At 47.5% G+C, this 13,102-nt stretch overlaps 1 protein-coding gene across 1 annotated transcript in view; it reads right to left on the reverse strand.

Moving 5' to 3' along the window:
• LOC128687815 (organic cation transporter protein-like) overlaps positions 1-13,102 on the reverse strand; it is a 218,358-nt gene that overhangs the window by 59,015 nt on the left and 146,241 nt on the right. The gene's annotated exons all lie outside the window — the stretch shown is intronic.

Genomic DNA, 13,102 nt, shown 5'->3' on the forward strand with positions numbered 1-13,102 from the left:
TCTAATATCTGGTGACGTAACACGATCTAATATCTGGTGACGTAACACGATCTAATATCTGGTGACGTAACACGATCTAATATCTGGTGACGTAACACGATCTAATATCTGGTGACGTAACACGATCTAATATCTGGTGACGTAACACGATCTAATATCTGGTGACGTAACACGATCTAATATCTGGTGACGTAACACGATCTAATATCTGGTGACGTAACACGATCTAATATCTGGTGACGTAACACGATCTAATATCTGGTGACGTAACACGATCTAATATCTGGTGACGTAACACGATCTAATATCTGGTGACGTAACACGATCTAATATCTGGTGACGTAACACGATCTAATATCTGGTGACGTAACACGATCTAATCTATCTGGTGACGTAACACGATCTACGATCTAATATCTGGTGACGTAACACGATCTAACATCTGGTGACGTAACACGATCTAATATCTGGTGACGTAACACGATCTAACATCTGGTGACGTAACACGATCTAATATCTGGTGACGTCACACGATCTAATATCTGGTGACGTAACACGATCTAACATCTGGTGACGTCACGATCTAATATCTGGTGACGTAACACGATCTAACATCTGGTGACGTAACACGATCTAACATCTGGTGACGTCACGATCTAATATCTGGTGACGTCACCATCTAACATCTGGTGACGTAACACAATCTAATATCTGGTGAGGTCACACGAAACAAGAAACTGCCATAATTAAATTAATTACTTAAGGAAACTATTAACTCTAAGTGAATGTTAATTCTACTTACAGATAATGAATAAAACCGAGCCACTTGAAGCTTACGAATATTTGCAACATTATAATGAGAGTAAAACAAGGCGAGATATTATGGTGCACTACCCTGGGGTAAGAGATACTATGGTGCACTACCCTGGGGTAAGAGATATTATGGTGCACTACCCAGGGGTAAGAGATACTCTGGTGCACTACCCAGGGGTAAGAGATACTATGGTGCACTACCCAGGGGTAAGAGATACTCTGGTGCACTACCCAGGGGTAAGAGATACTATGGTGCACTACCCAGGGGTAAGAGATACTATGGTGCACTACCCAGGGGTAAGAGATACTATGGTGCACTGCCCAGGGGTAAGAGATACTATGGTGCACTACCCAGGGGTAAGAGATACTATGGTGCACTACCCAGGGGTAAGAGATACTATGGTGCACTACCCAGGGGTAAGAGATACTATGGTGCACTACCCAGGGGTAAGAGATACTATGGTGCACTACCCAGGGGTAAGAGATATTATGGTGCACTACCCTGGGGTAAGAGATACTATGGTGCACTACCCAGGGGTAAGAGATACTATGGTGCACTACCCAGGGGTAAGAGATCCTATGATGCACTGCCCAGGGGTAAGATATACTATGGTGCACTGCCCAGGGGTAAGAGATACTATGGTGCACTACCCTGGGGTAAGATATACTATAGTGCACTACCCTGGGGTAAGAGATGCTATGGTGCACTACCCAGGGGTAAGAGATACTCTGATGCACTGCCCAGGGGTAAGAGATGCTATGGTGCACTACCCAGGGGTAAGAGATACTATGGTGCACTGCCCAGGGGTAAGAGATGCTATGGTGCACTGCCCAGGGGTAAGAGATACTATGGTGCACTACCCTGGGGTAAGAGATACTATGATGCACTGCCCAGGGGTAAGATATACTATGGTGCACTGCCCAGGGGTAAGAGATACTATGGTGCACTACCCAGGGGTAAGAGATACTCTGATGCACTGCCCAGGGGTAAGAGATGCTATGGTGCACTACCCAGGGGTAAGAGATACTATGGTGCACTGCCCAGGGGTAAGAGATGCTATGGTGCACTACCCAGGGGTAAGAGATACTATGGTGCACTACCCAGGGGTAAGAGATACTATGATGCACTGCCCAGGGGTAAGAGATACTATGGTGCACTACCCAGGGGTAAGAGATACTATGGTGCACTACCCAGGGGTAAGAGATACTATGGTGCACTACCCAGGGGTAAGAGATACTATGATGCACTGCCCAGGGGTAAGAGATACTATGATGCACTACCCAGGGGTAAGAGATACTATGGTGCACTACCCAGGGGTAAGAGATACTATGATGCACTGCCCAGGGGTAAGAGATACTTTGGTGCACTACCCAAGGGTAAGCGATACTATGGTGCACTACCCAGGGGTAAGATATACTATGGTGCACTACCCAGGGGTAAGAGATACTATTATGCACTGCCCAGGGGTAAGAGATACTATGTTGCACTACCCAGGGGTAAGATATACTATGGTGCACTACCCAGGGGTAAGAGATACTATGGTACACTACCCAGGGGTAAGATATACTATGGTGCACTACCCAGGGGTAAGAGATACTATGATGCACTGCCCAGGGGGAAGAGATACTATGTTGCACTACCCAGGGGTAAGATATACTATGGTGCACTACCCAGGGGTAAGATATACTATGGTGCACTACCCAGGGGTAAGATATACTATGGTGCACTACCCAGGGGTAAGAGATACTATGATGCACTGCCCAGGGGTAAGAGACACTATGGTGCACTGCCCAGGGGTAAGAGATACTATGGTGCACTACCCAGGGGTAAGAGATACTATGGTGCACTACCCAGGGGTAAGGTATACTATGGTGCACTACCCAGGGGTAAGAGATGCTATGGTGCACTACCCAGGGGTAAGAGATGCTATGTTGCACTACCCAGGGGTAAGATATACTATGGTGCACTACCCAGGGGTAAGAGATGCTATGGTGCACTACCCAGGGGTAAGAGATACTATGGTGCACTACCCAGGGGTAAGAGATGCTATGGTGCACTACCCAGGGGTAAGAGATACTATGGTGCACTACCCAGGGGTAAGAGATACTATGGTGCACTACCCAGGGGTAAGAGATACTATGGTGCACTACCCAGGGGTAAGAGATGATATGGTGCACTACCCAGGGGTAAGAGATACTATGGTGCACTACTCAGGGGTAAGAGATACTATGATGCACTGCCCAGGGGTAAGAGATGCTATGGTGCACTACCCAGGAGTAAGAGATACTATGGTGCACTACCCAGGGGTAAGAGATACTATGATGCACTGCCCTGGGGTAAGAGATGCTATGGTGCACAACCCAGGGGTAAGAGATGCTATGGTGCACTACCCAGGGGTAAGAGATACTATGGTGCACTACCCAGGGGTAAGAGATACTATGGTGCACTACCCAGGGGCAAGATATACTATGGTGCACTACCCAGGGGTAAGAGATACTATGATGCACTGCCCAGGGGTAAGAGATGCTATGGTGCACTACCCAGGGGTAAGAGATACTATGATGCACTGCCCAGGGGTAAGAGATGCTATGGTGCACTACCCAGGGGTAAGAGATACTATGATGCACTGCCCAGGGGTAAGAGATGCTATGGTGCACTACCCAGGGGTAAGAGATACTATGGTGCACTACCCAGGGGTAAGAGATACTATGGTGCACTACCCAGGGGTAAGAGATACTATGATGCACTGCCCAGGGTTAAGAGATGCTATGGTGCACTACCCAGGGGTAAGAGATACTATGGTGCACTACCCAGGGGAAAGAGATACTATGATGCACTGCCCAGGGGTAAGAGATACTATGGTGCACTACCCAGGGGTAAGAGATACTATGATGCACTGCCCAGGGGTAAGATATACTATGGTGCACTTCCCAGGGGTAAGAGATACTATGATGCACTGCCCAGGGGTAAGAGATACTATGGTGCACTACCCAGGGGTAAGAGATACTATTATGCACTGCCCAGGGGTAAGAGATACTATGTTGCACTACCCAGGGGTAAGATATACTATGGTGCACTACCCAGGGGTAAGATATGCTATGGTGCACTACCCAGGGGTAAGAGATACTATGATGCACTGCCCAGGGGTAAGAGATACTATGGTGTACTGCCCAGGGGTAAGATATGCTATGGTGCACTACCCAGGGGTAAGAGATACTATGATGCACTGCCCAGGGGTAAGAGATACTACGTTGCACTACCCAGGAGTAAGAGATAGTATGGTACACTACCCAGGGGTAAGATATACTATGGTGCAGTACCCAGGGGTAAGAGATACTATGATGCACTGCCCAGGGGTTAGAGATACTATGTTGCACTACCCAGGGGTAAGATATACTATGGTGCACTACCCAGGGGTAAGATATACTATGGTGCACTACCCAGGGGTAAGAGATACTATGATGCACTGCCCAGGGGTAAGAGACACTATGGTGCACTGCCCAGGGGTAAGAGATACTATGGTGCACTACCCAGGGGTAAGAGATACTATGCTGCACTTCTCAGGGGTAAGAGATGCTATGTTGCACTACCCAGGGGTAAGGGATACAATGGTGCACTACCCAGGGGTAAGATACTATGGTGCACTACCCAGGGGTAAGAGATGCTATGATGCACTGCCCAGGGGTAAGAGATACTATGTTGCACTCCCCAGGGGTAAGTTATACTATTTTGGACTACCCAGGGGTAAGATATACTGTGGTGCACTACCCATAGGTAAGATATACTATGGTGCACTTCCCAGGGGTAAGATATACTATGGTGCACTACCCAGGGGTAAGAGATACTATGGTGCACTACCCAGGGGTAAGATATACTATGGTGCACTACCCAGGGGTAAGATATACTATGGTGCACTACCCAGGGGTAAGATATACTATGGTGCACTACCCAGGGGTAAGATATACTATGGTGCACTACCCTGGGGTATGAGATACTATGGTGCACTCCCCAGGGGTAAGTTATACTATGGTGGACTACCCAGGGGTAAGATATACTGTGGTGCACTACCCAGGGGTAAGATATACTATGGTGCACTTCCCAGGGGTAAGATATACTATGGTGCACTACCCTGGGGTATGAGATACTATGGTGCACTACCCAGGGGTAAGATATACTATGGTGCACTTCCCAGGGGTAAGATATACTATGGTGCACTACCCTGGGGTATGAGATACTATGGTGCACTACCCAGGGGTAAGATATACTATGGTGCACTACCCAGGGGTAAGATATACTATGGTGCACTTCCCAGGGGTAAGATATACTATGGTGCACTACCCTGGGGTATGAGATACTATGGTGCACTACCCAGGGGTAAGAGATACTATGGTGCACTGCCCAGGGGTAAAAGATACTATGGTGCACTGCCCAGGGGTAAGAGATACTATGGTGCACTATCCAGGGGTAAGAGATACTATGGTGCACTGCCCAGGGGTAAGAGATACTATGGTGCGCTGCCCAGGGGTAAGAGATGCTATGGTGCACTGCCCAGGGGTAAGAGATACTATGGTGCACTGCCCAGGGGTAAGAGATACTATGGTGCACTGCCCAGGGGTAAGAGATACTATGGTGCACTATCCAGGGGTAAGAGATACTATGGTGCACTGCCCAGGGGTAAGAGATACTATGGTGCGCTGCCCAGGGGTAAGAGATGCTATGGTGCACTGCCCAGGGGTAAGAGATATTATGGTGCACTGCCCAGGGGTAAGAGATACTATGGTGCACTGCCCAGGGGTAAGAGATACTATGGTGCACTGCCCAGGGGTAAGAGATACTATGGTGCACTGCCCAGCGGTAAGAGATACTATGGTGCACTGCCCAGGGGTAAGAGATACAATGGTACACTTCACAGGGGTAAGAGATACTATGGTGCACTGCCCAGGGGTAAGAGATACTATGGTGCACTGCCCAGGGGTAAGAGATACTATGGTGCGCTACCCAGCGGTAAGAGATACTATGGTGCACTGCCCAGGGGTAAGAGATACTATGGTGCACTGCCCAGGGGTAAGAGATTCTATGGTGCACTGCCCAGGGGTAAAAGATACTATGGTGCACTGCCCAGGGGTAAGAGATACTATGGTGCACTATCCAGGGGTAAGAGACACTATGGTGCACTACCCAGGGGAAATAGATACTATGGTGCACTGCCCAGGGGTAAGAGATACTATGATGCACTGCCCAGGGGTAAGATATACTATGGTGCACTACCCAGGGGTAAGATATACTATGGTGCACTACCCAGTTGTAAAAAGTGTGGACGGAGCTGCAGAGAATTTTTAATTGCGTGAGATGTGTACACAGTGTGTGGCATATTTGAAGTATATTTACAGGGAATTGTTTAGTCCTGCACCGCAGACACAGACGCTTCCACAGTAGTGAAACATCAGACAAATATTTTCGGCTCCACTATGTGAACTAAGTCGAATCATAAGATGAAAAAGTTAGAATCATCACAACGAACCGGATAATCTGTACGTAATGTAAGATTACTTATCATTCATTCCTTATTGCCACACTTCACTTCATAAATAATAATAATACAAAACCTCAGTCAACTCTCCTCGCTGACCTCTATAATAGTCTATTTACTCTAGTACAATAAATAGATTATTATACGTCTAGAATATCTCAGTATATACGTAATTACAATGCTAGATGACTAGGTAATCTCTGTGATGATATCAGTACATTTTAGTCACTAGATGTTAACCTAACTGTGGTTAATCTTACAGAAACCTTGTTATAACACAATAATAGACATATATAACTTGGGTTCACAGCCGTACATAACTGTTCACCTGAACAAAACGAAGATGACACTGCAGTATTTTATTTTATTTTATTATCACACTGGCCGATTCCCACCAAGGCAGGGTGGCCCGAAAAAGAAAAAGTTTCACCATCATTCACTCCATCACTGTCTTGCCAGAAGGGTGCTTTACACTACAGTTTTTAAACTGCAACATTAACACCCCTCCTTCAGAGTGCAGGTACTGTACTTCCCATCTCCAGGACTCAAGTCCGGCCTGCCGGTTTCCCTGAATCCCTTCATAAATGTTACTTTGCTCACACTCCAACAGCACGTCAAGTATTAAAAACCATTCGTCTCCATTCACTCCTATCAAACACGCTCACGCACGCCTGCTGGAAGTCCAAGCCCCTCGCACACAAAACCTCCTTTACCCCCTCCCTCCAAACTTTCCTAGGCGGACCCCTACCCCGCCTTCCTTCCACTACAGACTGATACACTCTTGAAGTCATTCTGTTTCGCTCCATTCTCTCTACATGTCCGAACCACCTCAACAACCCTTCCTCAGCCCTCTGGACAACAGTTTTGGTAATCCCGCACCTCCTCCTAACTTCCAAACTACGAATTCTCTGCATTATATTCACACCACATATTGCCCTCAGACATGACATCTCCACTGCCTCCAGCCTTCTCCTCGCTGCAACATTCATCACCCATGCTTCACACCCATATAAGAGTGTTGGTAAAACTATACTCTCATACATTCCGCTCTTTGCCTCGGACAAAGTTCTTTGTCTCCACAGACTCCTAAGTGCACCACTCACCCTTTTCCCCTCATCAGTTCTATGATTCACCTCATCCTTCATAGACCCATCCGCTGACACTATGTGGCAACAAAATGTAAGGAGGCAGAGGAGAGGTTTGTTCCCAAGGGAAACAGAAATAATGGGAAGAACAGAACGAGTCCTTGGTTCACCCAAAGGTGTAGGGAGGCATAAAATAGGTGTACTAGAGAATGGAAAAGGTACAGAAGACAGAGAACTCACGAAAATAAAGAGATTAGCCGAAGAGCCAGAAACGAATATGCACAGATAAGAAGGGAGGCTCAGCGAAAATATGAAAATGACATAGCATCGAAAGTCAAGACTGACCCTAAGCTGTTGTACAGCCACATCAGGAGGAAAACAATAGTCAAGGACCAGGTAATCAGACTGAGGAAGGGTGATGAGGAGTTCACAAGAAGCGGCCGAGAGGTATGTCAGGAGCTCAACACGAGATTTAAATAAGTATTTACAGTGGAAACAAGTAGGACTCCAGGAAATCAGAACAGGGGGGTACACCAGCAAGTGCTGGATGAGGTACATATAACCAAGGAGGAGGTGAAGAAGCTGCTATGCGAACTTGACACCTCAAAGGCGGTGGGACCAGACAACATCTCTCCATGGGTCCTTTAAGAGGGAGCAGAGATACTGTGTGTGCCATTAACAAAGATCTTCAACACATCATTTGAAACTGGGCAACTCCCTGAGGTATGGAAGATGGCAAATGTAGTCCCAATTTTTAAAAAGGGAGACAGGCATGAGGAACTAAACTACAGACCTGTAACACTAACGTGTATAGTATGCAAGGTCATGGAGAAGATCATCAGGAGGAGAGTGGTGGAGCACCTGGAAAGAAACAAGTGTATAATTGACAACCAGCACGGTTTCAGGGAAGGAAAATCCTGTATCACAAACCTACTAGAGTTTTATGACAAGGTGACAGAAGTAAGACAAGAGAGAGAGGGGTGGATCAACTGCATTTTTTTGGACTGCAAGAAGGCCTTCGACACAGTTCCTCACAAGAGGTTACTGCAAAAGCTAGAGGATCAGGCACACATAACAGGAAAGGCACTGCAATGGATCAGAGAATACCTGACAGGGAGGCAACAACGAGTCATGGTACGTGACGAGGTGTCAAAGTGGGCGCCTGTGACAGGTGGGGTTCCACAGGGGTCAGTCCTAGGACCTGTGCTGTTCTTGGTATATGTGAACGACATAACGGAAGGGATAGAGTCAGAAGTGTCCTTGTTTGCGGATGATGTGAAGTTAATGAGAAGAATCAAATCGGATGAGGATCAGGCAGGACTACAAAGAGACCTGGACAGGCTACAAGCCTGGTCCAGCAACTGGCTCCTTGAGTTTAACCCTACCAAATGCAGTCCTGAAGATTGGGGAAGGGCAAAGAAGACAGCAGACACAATATAGTTTAGATGGCCAAAGACTGCAAACCTCACTCAAGGAAAAAGATCTGGGGGTGATTATAACACCGAGCATATCTCCTGAGGCGCACATCAATCGGATAACTGCTGCAGCATACGGGCGCCTGGCAAACCTACGGATAGCGTTCCGATACCTCAGTAAGGATTCGTTCAAGACTCTGTATACCATTTACGTCAGGCCCATACTGGAGTATGCAGCACCAGTTTGGAATCCACACCTAATCAAGCACGTCAAGAAATTAGAGAAAGTGCAAAGGTTTGCAACAAGACTAGTCCCAGAGCTACGGGGATTGTCCTACGAAGAAAGGTTGAGGGAAATCGGCATGACGACACTGGAGGACAGAAGGGTCAGGGGAGACATGATAACGACATACAAGATACTGCGGGGAATAGACAAGGTGGACAGAGATGGGATGTTCCAGAGAGGGGACACAGAAAGAAGGGGTCACAACTGGAAGCTGAAGACTCAGATGAATCAAAGGGATTTTAGGAAGTATTTCTTCAGTCATAGAGTTGTCAGGCCGTGGAATAGCCTAGAAAGTGACGTAGTGGAGGCGGGAACCATACATAGTTTAAAGGCGAGGTATGATCAGGGAGAGAGAGGACCTAGTAGCAATCAGCGAAGAGGCGGGGCTAGGAGCTAAGACTCGACCCCTGCAACCACAAATAGGTGAGTACACACTCTCTCTCTCTCTCTCTCTCTCTCTCTCTCTCTCTCTCTGTCTCTCTCTCTCACACACACACACACACACACACACACACACACACACACACACACACACACACACACACCGCAGACACAATATAGCTTAGATGGCCAAAGACTGCAAACCTCACTCAAGGAAAAAGATCTGGGGGTGAGTATAACACCGAGCATATCTCCTGAGGCGCACATCAATCAGATAACTGCTGCAGCATACGGGCGCCTGGCAAACCTACGGATAGCGTTCCGATACCTCAGTAAGGATTCGTTTAAGACTCTGTACACCATCTACGTCAGGCCCATACTGGAGTATGCAGCACCAGTTTGGAATCCACACCTAGTCAAGCACGTCAAGAAATTAGAGAAAGTGCAAAGGTTTGCAACAAGACTAGTCCCAGAGCTACGGGGATTGTCCTATGAAGAAAGGTTGAGGGAAATCGGCCTGACGACACTGGAGGCCAGGAGGGTCAGGGGAGACATGATAACGACATATAAAATACTGCACGGAATAGACGAGGTGGACAAAGACGGGATGTTCCAGAGATGGGACACAGACACAAGAGGTCACAATTGGAAGTTGAAGACTCAGATGAATCAAAGGGATGTTAGGAAGTATTTCTTCAGTCATAGAGTAGTCAGGCCATGGAACAGCCTAGAAAGTGATGTGGTGGAGGCAGGAACCATACATAGTTTTAAGGCAAGGTATGATAGAGCTCATGGGGCAGGGAGAGAGAGGACCTAGTAGCAATCAGCGAAGAGGCGGGGCCAGGAGCTGTGACTCGACCCCTGCAACCACAAATAGGTGAGTACAAATAGGTGAGTACACGCACACACACACGCACACACACATGACGGAAGGGTTAGACTCAGAAGTGTCCCTGTTTGCAGATGATGTGAAGTTAATGAGGAGAATTAAATCTGATGAGGACCAGGCAGGACTTCAAAGAGACCTGGACAGACTGGACACCTGGTCCAGCAAATGGCTTCTCGAATTTAATCCTGCCAAATGCAAAGTCATGAAGATAGGGGAAGGGCACAGAAGACCACAGACAGAGTATAGGCTAGGTGGCCAAAGACTGCAAACCTCACTCAAGGAGAAAGATCTTGGGGTGAGTATAACACCGAGCATGTCTCCGGAAGCACACATCAATCAGATAACTGCTGCAGCATATGGGCGCCTGGCAAACCTGAGAACAGCATTCCGACACCTTAGTAAGGAATCATTCAAGACACTGTACACCGTGTATGTCAGGCCCATACAGCACCTGTTTGGAACCCGCACTTGATAAAGCACGTCAAGAAACTAGAGAAAGTACAAAGGTTTGCAACAAGGTTAGTTCCAGAGCTAAGGGGAATGTCCTATGAAGAAAGATTAAGGGAAATCGGCCTGACGACACTGGAGGACAGGAGGGTCAGGGGAGACATGATAACGACATATAAAATACTGCGTGGAATAGACAAGGTGGACAAGGACAGGATGTTCCAGGGAGGGGACACAGAAACAAGAGGCCACAATTGGAAGTTGAAGACACAAATGAGTCAGAGAGATAGTAGGAAGTATTTCTTCAGTCATAGAGTTGTAAGGCAGTGGAATAGCCTAGAAAATGACGTAGTGGAGGCAGGAACCATACACAGTTTTAAGACGAGGTTTGATAAAGCTCATGGAGCGGGGAGGGAGAGAGGGTCTAGTAGCAATCGTGAAGAGGCGGGGCCAGGAGCTAGACCTGACCCTGCAACCACAAATAGGTGAGTACAAATAGGTGAGTACACACACACATACACACACACATACACACACACACACACAGTAGAGACAGGAAGGGCTGTGGGAAGACAGAACAGAAGGGAACATCAAGAGGGAATATACCAACAAGTGTTGGATGACATACGAACAACGGAGGAGGAGGTGAAGAAGCTCTTAAGTGACCTTGACACCTCAAAGGCGATGGGACCGGACAACATCTCCCCATGGGTCCTTAGAGAAGGAGCAGAGATGCTGTGTGTGCCTCTAACCACAATCTTCAACACATCCCTCCCTTGAAACTGGGCAACTACCTGAGAAATGGAAGACAGCTAATGTAGTCCCCATATTTAAGAAAGGAAACAGAAACGAGGCACTAAACTACAGACCTGTGTCTCTGACATGTATTGTGTGCAAAGTCATGGAGAAGATTATCAGGAGGAGAGTGGTCGAACACCTGGAAAGGAACAAGATTATAAATGAAAACCAGCATGGGTTCATGGAAGGCAAATCTTGTATCACAAACCTCCTGGAGTTTTATGACAAGGTAACAGAAGTAAGACATGAGAGAGAGGGTTGGGTAGATTGCGTTTTCCTAGACTGCAGGAAGGCCTTTGACACAGTTCCCCACAAGAGATTAGTGCAGAAGCTGGAGGATCAGGCACACATAAAAGGAAGGGCACTGCAATGGATAAGGGAATACCTGACAGGGAGGCAGCAACGAGTCATGGTACGTGAAGAGGTATCACAGTGGGCGCCTGTTACGAGCGGGCCCAGGTCAGGGGTCAGTTCTAGGACCAGTGCTATTTTTTTATATATGTGAACGACATGATGGAAGGAATAGACTCTGAAGTGTCCCTATTCGCAGATGACGTGAAGTTGATGAGAAGAATTAAATCGGACGAGGATGAGGCAGGACTGCAAAGAGACCTGGACAGGCTGGACATGTGGTCCAGTAACTGGCTTCTCAATTCAATCCAGCCAAATGCAAAGTCATGAAGATTGGGAGGGGGCAAAGAAGACCGCAGACAGAGTATAGGCTAGGTGGACAAAGACTACAGACCTCACTCAGGGGAGAAAGACCTTGGGGTGACCATAACACCGAGCACATCACCGGAGGCACACATCAACCAAATTACCGCTGCAGCATACGGGCGCCTGGCAAACCTGAGAATAGCGTTCCTGATACCTTAATAAGGAATCGTTCAAGACACTGTACACTGTGTATGTTAGGCCCATACTGGAGTATGCAGCACCAGTCTGGAACCCACACCTGGTCAAGCACGTCAAGAAGTTAGAGAAAGTACAAAGGTTTGTAACAAGGCTAGTCCCAGAGCTCAAGGGAATGTCGTACGAGGAAAGGTTAAGGGAAATCGGACTGACGACACTGGAGGACAGAAGGGTCAGGGGAGACATGATAACGACATACAAGATACTGCGGGGAATAGACAAGGTGGACAGAGATAGGATGTTCCAGAGAGGGGACACAGGGACAAGGGGTCACAACTGGAAGCTGAAGACTCAGACGAGTCACAGGGACGTTAGGAAGTATTTCTTCAGTTATAGTCAGGAGGTGGAATAGTCAAGTGAGGTAGTGGAGGCAGGAACCATACGTAGCTTTAAGATGAGGTATGATAAAGCTCATGGAGCAGGGAAAGGACCTAGTAGCACTCAGTGAAGTGGCGGGTCCAGGAGCTGAGTCTCGACCCTTGCAACCACAATTAGGTGAGTACAATTAGGTGAATACACACACACACACACACACACACACACAC

This window comes from Cherax quadricarinatus, chromosome 10 (genome assembly GCF_038502225.1).
Source record: "Cherax quadricarinatus isolate ZL_2023a chromosome 10, ASM3850222v1, whole genome shotgun sequence".
NCBI lineage: Eukaryota > Metazoa > Arthropoda > Malacostraca > Decapoda > Parastacidae > Cherax > Cherax quadricarinatus.